The sequence below is a fragment of the Buteo buteo genome, chromosome 6 (genome assembly GCF_964188355.1).
Source record: "Buteo buteo chromosome 6, bButBut1.hap1.1, whole genome shotgun sequence".
Taxonomy (NCBI): Eukaryota; Metazoa; Chordata; class Aves; order Accipitriformes; family Accipitridae; genus Buteo; species Buteo buteo.
Genome location: NC_134176.1, coordinates 44076967 through 44089365, shown reverse-complemented (window position 1 = coordinate 44089365; position 12399 = coordinate 44076967). Strand labels below are relative to the sequence as shown.

At 42.5% G+C, this 12399-nt stretch overlaps 1 protein-coding gene across 4 annotated transcripts in view; it reads left to right on the top strand.

The window, feature by feature from the left end:
• The first annotated feature begins 2549 nt into the window (after positions 1-2549).
• AMBRA1 (autophagy and beclin 1 regulator 1) overlaps positions 2550-12399 on the top strand; it is a 135834-nt gene continuing 125984 nt past the window's right edge. For 3 of the 4 annotated variants that reach the window (XM_075030779.1, XM_075030777.1, XM_075030773.1), the window contains exon 1: positions 2550-2653. The gene's annotated coding sequence lies outside the window, so the exon portion shown is untranslated. Of the gene's footprint in view, positions 2654-5291; positions 5322-12399 lie in introns of those variants that run through there. The other variant, XM_075030774.1, reaches the window with a different exon arrangement.

Here is a 12399-nt window from a genome sequence, read left to right as displayed (position 1 = left end):
AGGTGTTAAGCTATGGTCGACTGTCAAATACTTAACAGATACCGGGAAATGGGCTAGCGAATGTAACTCTAGTTCTCACTGGGTATGTCTGCCACAACAGAAAACTACTCATCTTGTTGGCTGCTATAAAAGAAATGCCAAGGACTGGCTGGGTCACAAAAAGTGAACTGGTTGCAAAAGTTCTCCATTTAGATCACAGCTGAGGTACGGAAAGGCTGCTGTACCGCTGCTGGCAATCTACCTATTCAGTGGAAAAAGATGACTAACGCACGCAGTTGTTGCTGGCACAAGTCTGGGAAGTTTCCTGGCAATGTTCTCTTTCCAGAAGATGCAAGTGTTTCCACGTATCTCTTGAGAGCAGTCTGAGAAAAATTTGTTTCTTAGATTTTTATTGTTTACTGGGCAGAAAAAGAAACAAAAGTGGTAGGGAATGCAGAATGCTGCAAAAATGTAGCTACTTAAAGTAGCAGTGCAACCATCTGGCATGCCAGGTCTGTGTTCTTTTAGAGGAAACGAGCCTGGATCATGCCCCACGTTTGAAGAAAGTACGGGACATGTTTCTAAGCGCAGGACGGAGATGCAGGATAGTCCTGTCAGGTTTGCAATGGCAGTAAGCACTTACTGTCTTACAGAGAACCAAGCGTGCTTTATGATGTAAAAGCAAGATGTTTTCATAAGACCTGATCTGTAAAAAATTATGTACAACCATCTCAGATGTAACTATTTTCTTTATGTGTCTTCCCATGAGTTATCACCTAAGAACTAATATTGCTCGCTGTGCCAAAAACCCTGCTCCTTTTATCTCGGAAGCATACAAGAATTCTTTTCTGAAATAAAAAAAGCATTTTTAAGCTAAGAGCTGCTGCCGTACGTGGTGCCTGATGGCTCATAATCATATCTGACAGACTATGCTAAAAATACTGATCTTTAGACCTAAACACCAGCAGACACTGAATGAGCTGTGTGGGTGACACTAAGGTCAAGTGAGTCTTGGACACATGAAGGTACAAACACTGTCACGTAATAACGAGCTGGAGTTTCTCAACTTATACTATGAATAGCTCTTCTCAGCATGTGCCGAGATCAGAGTGAACTCAAAGTGGAGGCACTTCCCGGAACATGTTTGCTGCTGCTGGGTTTTGCCTTCTTTCAGCCACTGTCACCTTTGGTAGAGTTTAATTTCAAAACTCATCTCACTGCTTATCAGTTTGGGAAAAAATGTATCAGGCCACATCAGACAAAATCAATCCAGTCAAAACTACTATTCTTCGTTGAGCCAGATGTCAGAACCCTTCAGTTCACTTGGGAGACGGAACTTCCTCATCTAGAGAACAGTTTGCCTGCCCCATGTACTCCTAAGCAGCTTCCTTCAAAACAATTAATTTAGATTTTTCTCTTTTCCCTGGGGTTTAAGACCATCTTTAAATTTGACAGCTGAGATTCATGTTTCTTTCCTGCTCCTCCATACTTTCACCTCATCTTGCCAGCTGCATTCTGGAGTACTTAAAACTTTGCGCATTGTCAGAGCTTTGAAAAGTAATGTCTACCCTGACCAAGTAATGTCCGATAATTCTCAATCATCTGTTGGAGGATGAGAGTGACTGACTGTCCGAGGTATTGCAGTTTTCCCTACTTGACTAAATTCCTTGTAAAATCCCATCACCAGCACTTTTCAGTTTTCCCGTAAAATACCTCCTTGGAAGACTGTCTAGCCGTGCTGCAAGCTGCCCTTGCTCACTCCAGTCCTGTGTATTACAGCAAATCTCGAGCCCTAAACTTCACCTGTCCGGGCCTTTTGACTTTTTTTTTTCCTTCATCTCTCCCTCCCCTTGCTGATTTACCAGCACAGAGTGCCCTGGCTTGCTTGGACTTTCCTTCCAACACCCAAATCCCCCCTCTCCGAGGCTCTCACTTCTCCAATACAGGTGATGCAGCAAGATGCAGCAGCTCGGACTGCTGCCTGCCGAGGGTTTCTCACTGCTGCCCCTTCCCTCTTCCCAAGGGCCTGAGTACGTGTTGTGGGTCCTCGCCGCCCACGGCGTGGGAGATCGATATATAACAATAAACAACGCCCTGCTCCTTCAGGGAAAAGTCTTTTCAGTTACGTCTCATCCGAGACCCTGCTCTTTTTCTCTCCAAGCGTCTTTCACGCCGAAAAAGCAGGGGAACGCCCGCGGTGCCAGGCCCGGCCTCAGGCCCGCACGGCCCCGAAGGGTTTCGCGGGGGCAGGCCGCGGCCCGGGCCGGCACGCCGTCGTTTTTTCCCTTGACCGGGTGCCTGGCGCTGCGCGACTCTCGGCCTCCACCCGCAGCCGTCCTGCACCGGCGGGGACACCCGCTGCACCGGGAGGCGACCGGGCCCGGCGGACGCTACCCGCCGCCCTCCGGGCTCGACTCGTCTCGCCTGCCCTACGTCACCCAGGCGCCGCACGGCACGGCGGCGAAAGACATCGTCTCTCGGCTGCTCGGGCCTGGCGGCGTTCTAGCTTCGGCTGCTCGGGCCTTGGTACCGCTCACGGGCGCCGCTCTTCGGGTCCGACTCGGCGCTCGGCTGGCTCGCCTGGCCGGAGCTCGGAGCGGCGGCGGCGGCGACGACCGAGCGCTGGGGGCCGCTCCTTCCGGGCCCGGCCCTGGCCCCGGCCCTTCCGCACCAGGTAGGCTCCGGGCCTACGCACTCGGCCCGGCTCCAGGACAAGGGCCGCGCCGCCGCCGCCGCTCCCCGGGCGGGCGGGAGGGCGGCCGTCCCCGCGGCGGCGCCCCGGAAGGTGGCGGGGCACCTGCCCGCGCTGGGCCGCTGGCGGGCGGAGCGGGGCTGGGCCGGGGAGGGGGCCCTGGGGCTCGTCGCCGGGGCCTTTGTTCGGGAGCTCCGGGACCGCGGCCTGTGGTGGGGGTGGCGGGGGGAAGCGGGGAGGCCGCGGCGGGAGCCGGCGGGCCGCGCTGCCCCGGGCCGGCCCCGGTGCAGGGAGTCCGGGAGGGAGGGGAAGGGGAAGGCCTCTGAGGGAAGCGGCTCCCGCGCTCCTAAAAACCGGATTTTTTTGTACCCGAGCGGGGGTGCCTTGAGTTTCCCTCCCGCTGCTCCCCCAGAACAGGCCGGGGCGTCCCGGCCCCCGCCGTCAGCTGGGTAAGGTCAGGGTGCGTTTTGGGGCTGCTCTTCTGAAATAATAAATATTTTTTGTGGTGGTTGGTGTTGTTTTCCGGCCTCAGCCAAATAAAACGTGAAGTAAGCGTTGTCTTCTCGATCTCTCCTTCTGTTTTCCATGGTGTGTTGCAGAACGCTCGCTTGTGAAAGTAGTATTTCGCATAAAATGCCTTCGTGTGTGCCTCTAGCACGATGACACTTGATCACCTCTTTTCTTGTGAGGGAGCACACACCCAGTTAATTCACTAGCTATGGAAACGTTTTTGCTTTCACCTACAGTACTCCTCCAGACAACACCTAAGTTTCTGTAGTGTTCGTTAAGTTTTTTTTGAGATTACTTCTGATTGTGTCAGCGCTATGCTTTCTGCTGTCTTTGGTGAGCAATTTTTGCAACACGATTCCTGCACCAAAACGGTATTCCATCTTCAAGAGATGTTTTAGATGGTTAAGTGTAATTTTTCCCAATACACACTTTTACAGTATCGTTCTGTTGTGAGAGACCTGTTCAACAATAGCTAGTATCTGGACACAAGCTAGTTCTCGGGAAGAAGAGCGGTGTGAATGTAGAGTCCGTATAAATATGTTCAGGAAGAGTGCTTAGTGCTGCTCAATTTTCACCTCTGTATGAAATGTTCTTAGATCTTTACATCAAAACCTAGTGTGTTTTTTCCATATTTGTCCTTGTTTACTGCCCCACCCAGTTCGGTGTCCTCTGGCTTCTTTGCCTTTGCCACTCCCATCCTCTTTCAAATTGCTAATGGGAATGTTAAAATGGGACCTAAGAATGACCTGCTGGTAACCTATGCTTACTGTCAATCCATGACCAGACTGTTTTAATTTTGTTGTTGGGTCGGTTTTCAGAATGTGGTATAGGGTTAAATCCAGGCAGATTTGAATGCCTTATGGGTGACGTAGGCAACAGTACCTGAAATTCTCTGCTAAATTTAAAATCCTTGTTTGTATTCTGAAAGGCTGCTGTAATGCCATTTCTAACATTCATAACTCTTCAGTATAGCCAGTTTACTAGTTCTGTAGTCCACAATTGGTGTTGCTGTAGATAATTTTTTTTTTTCAAATCGGTCCATTTGTATTTTGACAGTAACAAATAAGTATCTTGTACTTATCTGTTGATTTGTGGCAGCATGGCTGTTAATGAGTATGGCAGTCCATTAGCATTGATATTTATTCTGATACTTAGAATGAAGAATATGTTTGGATCCAAATATCTGGACTTGCCTTTTCAGGTTCAGTTGCTGGGGAGTTTATGCAGAATGTTTACTTTGCTGACAGCTTCTTCTTAGTTTTCTTTCTTTTGCCCTTCTCTGAGTCATAACTGACCCTCCAGATTCTTGTTTGGTTGTTTCCTACTTTTCCATTTTCTGTGCAGCACTTTCATGCAGCTGTAACAACCAGTTATACAGAAGGCAAGCAATGATACTGTCTGCTAGTATCCCCTTGCTGTAAGTTAGGCATTTGTATACTTACTCCTTTTTTTGTGTCATAATTTTTCATGAAACTTCTGGAAAGTAACTTTAGTATATTTTATGCCATGGTTAGCAAGCTAACTGAATTCAAGGCTCTTACAAAGTTACTGTTGATGTTAATACTTATTAGTGCTATTAATACAAATAGTGTTAAGGTTTTTTTGTTTTTGTTTTTTTTCCCCTATTGAGTTTGTATTATTGGAGACCTGCTAAAGGGCATAGTGCATGTTAATAGTTACCTTGCGTGTTTTGTGTTAGTAGCCCTGCACTAACACAGAGAGGGTGATAGAAACAAAATATTAATGAGGTGAGGACAAAAGAATTGTGGTTTTCAAAAGCAAATAACAAGGTGATGTGCAGTGGAAGAAGATTAATATTAGAAATAGTTTAATGGGAAATTGTTAAATGATATAGTAGTCACTTAATGAAAGACCAATTGATTGGGTTGTTTAAAACAAGGGGAAACCTACTTGTCTGCCTCTCGGAACTTGTTGGTTGTTAAGAACTCTTGACTAGTAACTGTTTGTTGTCTCCAGTTTTTGTAAACTGTTTGTTGAAGATGTGCAGGATGATGAGGTGCCAGGCCTGAGCGTGGAGAGAATCATCTTAATCCATGTGCTCGCACAACTCCTCTTTGAATGTTCTCAGTGAGGTCCTTTGGGTTGTCCCAGCAGAGTGATTCCTGCTGCCCTCTTCCTGGTATGTAGCACTAATTCTCCACCTTGTGCAGCATAGAACTGCTGAGAGGAGTCTCTGACCTGTGTTTTGGACACTTTCCCCCCTCCCTATGTATTTTTCCCGCAGCCTCAGTCCAACGCCATGAAGGGAAAGGGTGTCAAGAATTGGCTGTTTCTTTGTTCAGAGTCTAAATCTTCTTTGTCTCCCACCTCTTCTTTGGTTCTGATACATCTGTGCATGAAGACTTAAGCTTCTGTGTAGGTCATTTTTGCTTTTTGGCTTGTTAACTTATTTGATCATTTCCATGTGAGCAGGAAATTATACAAACTGCATTTTTTAAAAATATGTTCTCGCTTCCAGTTGCTTTTTCTTTATTACTTGGATAAGGTGCACATGCCTTAAGTGCAGCCTTGAATGCACAAAATATTTTGTCTTCATCTTGTGGATACTCGATGCTGCTTCTGCTACTCTCTCACGTTGGTGCTCCCAATTTTCTCTTGTGTGTATGGTGTCACTAGGGGGCACTTGGCTGTGGCTCTTGAGCTTGAGGAACCTTGATGTGACTTTTAATGTAAACGCTGGGATTTTGAATTGAAAGTTCCTTTACTTTCCTATCTAAATGAGAATAATTCTCTTAAGAGGTTAATCTGAATTCTGTGTGGCTCTATTTGTCTCTCTCTATTACTCCAGTTCTCTCTTTTCTCTCTGTCCCTCATTTCCTGCTGTGTACAGTACTTGGCAAAACATGCCGTGGTCTGAGTATGGAATTGGGGAAACGAGCTCTTAATTTTCTGGATCTCAGTTCTGCTGTTTGACTTATCTTACAGCTTTGTGAAATTATATTTATTCTCTTCCTATCTTCTGGATTGGAACTACTATCTCTCTTCTCAAAAATTCATTAAGTTTATGTGGAAATTGTAATAATAGTGATGAAAGTGCTCCATATTCTCATTGGTAAATGAAACTGTCAGACTCCAGACACAGCTGATCACTTTTATTTTTATTACTTCCCTTTTTATATTTACCATTCATTTTCTGACCTTTAGGAGTTGATAGCTGCAAGCTTCTCTTCTACTTCCTCATCATTTTGATGTAAATAACTGTCAATTTAAAGTACTTCTTTTGACTGCAAAGTTATCTTAAGAGTATTATAGCTCATTTACTCCAGACTGGGAAGACAAACTAAGATTCAAGTGGCAATCAGGTCCCTGTTGCAGTCATATAGGATCTTGAAATGACAATGTACTATTGACATCTTTGTAATGTAATTGAATTTCCTAAGCTGTTTGTGGTTTCAATTTAAAACACGGCATTGAATTTTTTAATCATGAAGCACTAATGCAAGTTATTTTTCTTTAGGAATCTTGTTCTGATTTATGTGGAAGTGCTTAGAGTTGTGGATACACTGCTCTAAGTTGTATCTAGTGCATCTGCAGAAGATGTGCTTTGGAATTACTTTACAAATATCTCTGGCCTTAATCAAGAGAAAACTTCAGCTTACAGAATAATACTTTGGGGAATATCTTAAAAACTTTGAAGACTAAACCCAGGGCCATATAATGAAATTGTCTTCATGCTATTAGTTTTAGACTCTGTTGCATAGTTGCATCATAAACTTACTTTCTCTCCTCCTAAGGCTTTTTTTAGTGTTTGTTTTTTTTTCCCCCCCATATTTAAGGGCACTTAGTTGAAGACTGGCTTTGTGCTCTAATGTCAGGAATCTGCATAATTCTAGTGTCTTAAATTAAGCTGCTTTTGTTTTTTTAAAAGCATAATCAGGGACACAGAAGTAGAAAAAGAGTGAAAGAATGGATTCTAGTTTTGCTTTTTTCATTGTTTTGATTAATTATGTTTAAGATAATTGTTTGTTATACCTCTGTGGACTGTTTTTGTTTGTGGGTTAGCCTTGTCTAAAGATTCCAGTGCAACATAACTTTATTTCCAATTTTCTGTTCATTCAGATACTGCCACAAGATAACTTGAAGTTGTCTCTATGCAAAACGTTTTCTGGGGTTTTTTTTGTTTGTTTGTTTTTAACCCAAGAAGAGCTAGAACCTCTGAGAATGGTCATAAAGCTCATATGGAAGTACCATAGGGAAGACATGTACTTCCCATAAGGAAAGACAAATCATGTTGTTTCAGGAAAATGTACATATGTAGCTGATCAGGTACATTGTCAGAAATTCATGTGGCCCTGTCGCTTAATACTGAACATAGTCCTGTTCCTCCAACACTTGTCTTAAGTTTTGAGCCGTGGAACTATTCTGGATATGAGTCATGTCACCCTTTTTTTACTGATTTTGTCTTTGTTATAGCATTGTTCAAATTCCAGTGCTACATAGTTCGATTACTTACCAAACTAGGACTCTTTGAGTTGTCTTGTTTAGCTGAGTTGATGCAGTGTAAAGAGGGCAAATCAGCTTTTTTGTTTTGGTTTTGAATGAACTTTATTTTGCTCCGTCTTTCAAGTGGACACATGAAAAGGGTTAGCGGGAATGGCATGACATGTGGTATGAATGGAATCAATATTTTTAATAAAACTGCCAGTAGAATTCAGGTCTTCTCTCCGGGATAGCGTTTCTGGGGCTTGTTACCTGGTATTGTTTTGTGCAATTTAGGAAGGTGTTGGCATCATAATCTCCGTATTGCAGAGGTGGGGGAAAAACTTGAAGTGTAAACAAGGGAACTAGAAAGTCCCTGGAGCTGTGTGATTGCGCACATGCATTCCAAATGATGTTTTAGGCGTCTGGTTCGTTCTTGGAGATCTCCTGTGTGTGAGTCTCAGAACCAGATTTTACTGCTTTATCAGTGAAGCGGGAGGGGCTGTGTAGTCTGTAGTCATTGGCAAGATGATCTCTGACTGTCTTCAATATGCCCAATGTTTTCTTCTTTGCTCTTTTGAGCTTCTGAAAGACATAGGGGTCTTGATAAAGCAATTTGCCTCAAAATTAACTGTGTAAGATACAAGGGAAACTGATTTGTTGTAAAAAATACTTTGAGGAAATAGTGTGTCTTGTGACTACAGCCTACGTGAGGATCACTGGCAGTGAAGATAAAGCAATTGGACTGTACTGCTGCATACACTATTCTCACACCTGTCTGATGATCTTCTGATTGTTCTTGGAGAACCCACCCACATGTACAATAGTGGGAATGCTAAATTATTACTAATATTTATCAAATTACTAATATTTAATAAATACAATAGAAAATACTCTTGAAATCTTGAATATCTTGCTGATATTCAAAGCCTGAGATGCTGCAGTTTAATTTGGAATAAATGAAATGGCATGCTTTATTGTTAGTGCTGGACACTTTGCTTAAGAACAGACATTTTGAAAACAGAAGTTACTGGCTTAGAAGATAGGTGGGCCCATGGCCAGATCTGGGATAGTTCAGAGTACTAATAATCTGTTTCTCTTCTAGAGACAAGTTTGCTTGTGTTTTTGCAGGTCAGTGACATGCCTCATTGTTCACAACAGTTTTCATTTTGTTTTGTTTTTTCCCCCATCTGTGTTCTTTTAATACAAAGTATAGAGCTTGCACTGGCCCATAACCTGTGTGGATCATATCCATTTTGCAGTCAATGCATTCTGGAAGTCTTAAAACTTGACAAAAGAACTTTGAGACAGAAACTATCAGCACATGCTTTTCTCCTCTCTGGTCTTTTCTAGGGAAGCTTATACATGCATTCTCTCTGTGGATCCCAGATTGCAACGCCTGAGGCAGCTTTTATAGTTCACTTAATGTTGCCTCTTTCTTCATCAGTCACTTGAGACTTGGGCAGCAAAATTAAAATTATTTGGACATTTGTATCCTTTGGATAGAACTCCTGTTATAAATAGCATTTACTGATTGCAGCTTTTTTTTCTTTTCCTTTTAAACACTGGTAGATCTGTTTACACTGTTTCTGTACGCACTCATCAAGAAAGGCTTTTAGTGTTGGGCTCAGCACGCAACCAAGAAGTTATTCAGTGGTAATAGATTTGTAGTCTGAGAGCTGAAGGCCACATGAAATAACTTTTTTTTCCCCAATGGAGAACTGAATAACATTAGATAGTACTCCGATATTCTTCTTTGTATCAAAGCCAGTAGTGCTCCCCAAACAGTGGTAGAGGAATCTCCACAAAATTAATAGTGCCAAAGATGTGGGTGGGTGGGGCATGTTAAGAGATGGGACCATCATCTCTGTAAAGTGCTAAAGTTTCTAGTTGGCACGGTAAACCACTGCATAATGCATAAAATATCTTGACATCCTTTCTATATGGTGATTTGAATGTGCTACTTTTTATTCCTCTTCTCTCCCTACCTTTTTTGTCAGTGTTTTCATGGGGTCCTGTACCACTATGAAGTTTACAAATTTGCTGCTTTGCTTTGGTTTTCTAGAGGTTCAGCATCTGTAAAAGTGACAATTACAAATTAGCTTATATTGCTCTGAGGCTGGGAATTCTTAAGGCTTCTTCGAGGACAGCTGGCACAGAGCAAGTAAAAGGCTTGGGGTTGGGCTGTGTGATGCTCTTTCCAAAACTGTAAACAGCCCAGCATGCTGTCCTGAAATGCCCTGAAGGGAGAAAACTGTTAAGGAAACAAAGCTGCCAATTATAGAAAAATTTCTGACTCTCCACTTTCAGAATTTCTGTGGTGCCCTGGATCACATCCAGGGCATCAGCTAATCTTCCAGTTGTTGGACTCCACTTTTGGTCGTCCTGATTAAAAAAACAAAACAAAACAAAAAGCCCCCAAAAAACCCCAAACCAAAACACAAAAGAATCCTCCAACAAGAAGAAAACAGAAAAATACCAATCTCTGAGCAGTTCCTTATTTTGGTGGTCAGCTGTTTATCAGTTGTGATAGCATGGGTATTTGTAATAGAAGCTGTTACTGAATCAGTCCACCACTTGCCTGGACAGGTTTGATCTAGTGAGCTCCAAGTTTTCTTTATGGTGAGGCCCAAGAAGTATTTTCAAACCCACTGCATTTCATTTAAACTTTGTTAGTCAGAGGGCTACTGAGTAGCTATAAATATGATTGGTACTCCCATGGTTTATCTGCTAATGGTATTTAATAACATGCTGTCATTATTTGGCTGCTTATATTTGAGCAAAATCTTTGGAGTTGGTGGGTATCTTTGCTAGATTAGAGAAGGAACTGGCTCCTTTTAATAAAAACCACCACCACCACCAAACCCCCAACACCCACCCCCCAAAAAAAAAAACAACAACCCCAAACCAAAACCCCAAACCAAACCTGAACATGTGATCCGATAATAAGGTTAAAGGCTTCCTGCTAAAGTGAACAAAGGTAATGCCCATGTCCACACTGCATCTATTTCTCCATTTGAAGGCTCTAATTTTCTTTGCCGGTCTGTAGTGTTCCTGAATGTGTCACCAGCTAGCGGAGAGCAGTTACTGTATTCAAGCTAATTCAGATAAAGGAGTAAACTTTCCCCTTGTGAGGCATGGATAAAGCTTTGCCCCCAGAATGATCCAGGGTAACACTGGAGTGCCAGCCCCACTCAAGAAGGATGCATTTGGTGTTTTCTGAAGAGATCCCAGCTTTTAAAAATGTTGAGCAGGTTAGCAGGGTAGTGTATAGACATTCGAGCCCTGAGTTTCTTTTCTTTTCAAATGGGATGAAGAGGTGAGTCAGAAGAAGCTGAAAAAATCAGGGACAGTCCCTGAGGGAAAAACATCAAGTTCAGACATGCTCATGAGGCTCACATATGAAGTATTTGTTATAGCCAAATTAGTTCAAGAAATTAGTACCCATCTGCAAAGATTTAGATAAGCTGTCTTAAGGTAAGTACTTGATTTTATATAGTGAAGATGACTTAGTCTTTCAATAAGGTGAATACAAGAGGTTCCCTAACTGCAGTTGCAGGTGTTATCTGTTTCTTTATTTTACAATATGTAGATTTGCCTGTGGCATAAATAAACATAAAGATGTTTGTTAAATCTCTTGATTTCCTTGTTGCTATTGTACTTCAGGGAACATTAGTCCTTCTGATAGGTCTGAAATGTTCCCAAGTTGTCAGAGCTTGTTTTTTCTCATGAGTAATTGTGTTATCCTGTTTGTAAATTACCAGGATCTCTCAAGTTATTTAGGTTGTTTGCCCTTTACAGCTATCAAAAAGCTATTCCAAAGCTTAATGTTTGAGATCTCTTCAAACTTCCAGCTTATTCCAGCTGCAAATCTGGTCTTCCATTTGTGTCCAGTTTATACATTTATCCTTGGGTTGTTGTAGTCCTTACTCCTTGAATGCACCCATATAGAATATTCAGCTACTGTTCTCTTACTTTTACTAGGCGAAACTAGACTTGCAGTTTCCTCCTGTAAAATAGGCTTTTTATTGCCTGTATCATTCTGAGCTGTCCTTCCCCTCCATGCTGCTTACTGTCAGAATCCAGTCATTTCTGAACATGGGTGACTGGGGCTGTTTGCAGAATCCAGATGAGGATTTATTAGCATTTAGTGAAAAAAGATTTGGTGATTTTGTACTGTGCTTTTGGCTGTATCTACTCCAGTTATCCTTGTTCTAGTTTTTTGGGTCTGGGCTTTTTTAATCTGTACAGTTGTTTTTAAGAATCCGCTTGCAGCAATGATATCTTTAGTTTTTATGTTGCTTTCCAGTAAGGCTTTTATTTTGTAGAATAATTCCTACCTAATGTTTGGCTGACTTTCACAGATTCTTGAAAGAAGGCTTATTTTACGTTGTGGAGTTCAGCTTCTCTAAAATAGATGATCCCCATGCTGTTCACATTAAGCATCAGGGAATTTCCAGCTAGCTTGAATTTCTTTGTGGTGAATTTCTTTTCTAGGAAGATGGATGCCTTTACTTGTTCATCACTTCAGTACCCTTTATTGTACTTCTACAAATGAAAACTGGGCTTTATTAGAACTGATTTTGCTGGCTTATCTCTTCAGACAGCTCCTCCCTGTAAGCAGCAGCTGTCTTAAATCATCTGCTCAAGAGTTTTTTTAGGGAGAGTGGAAGGAAAGAAAGGCTTGCTAATGACCGTTCTGAGTTCTGTCACTTAACAATCCAACTCTTCTTGTGTACATGACCTTTTTTCCCTGTACGTGTGTTTTTTGCTTTAAG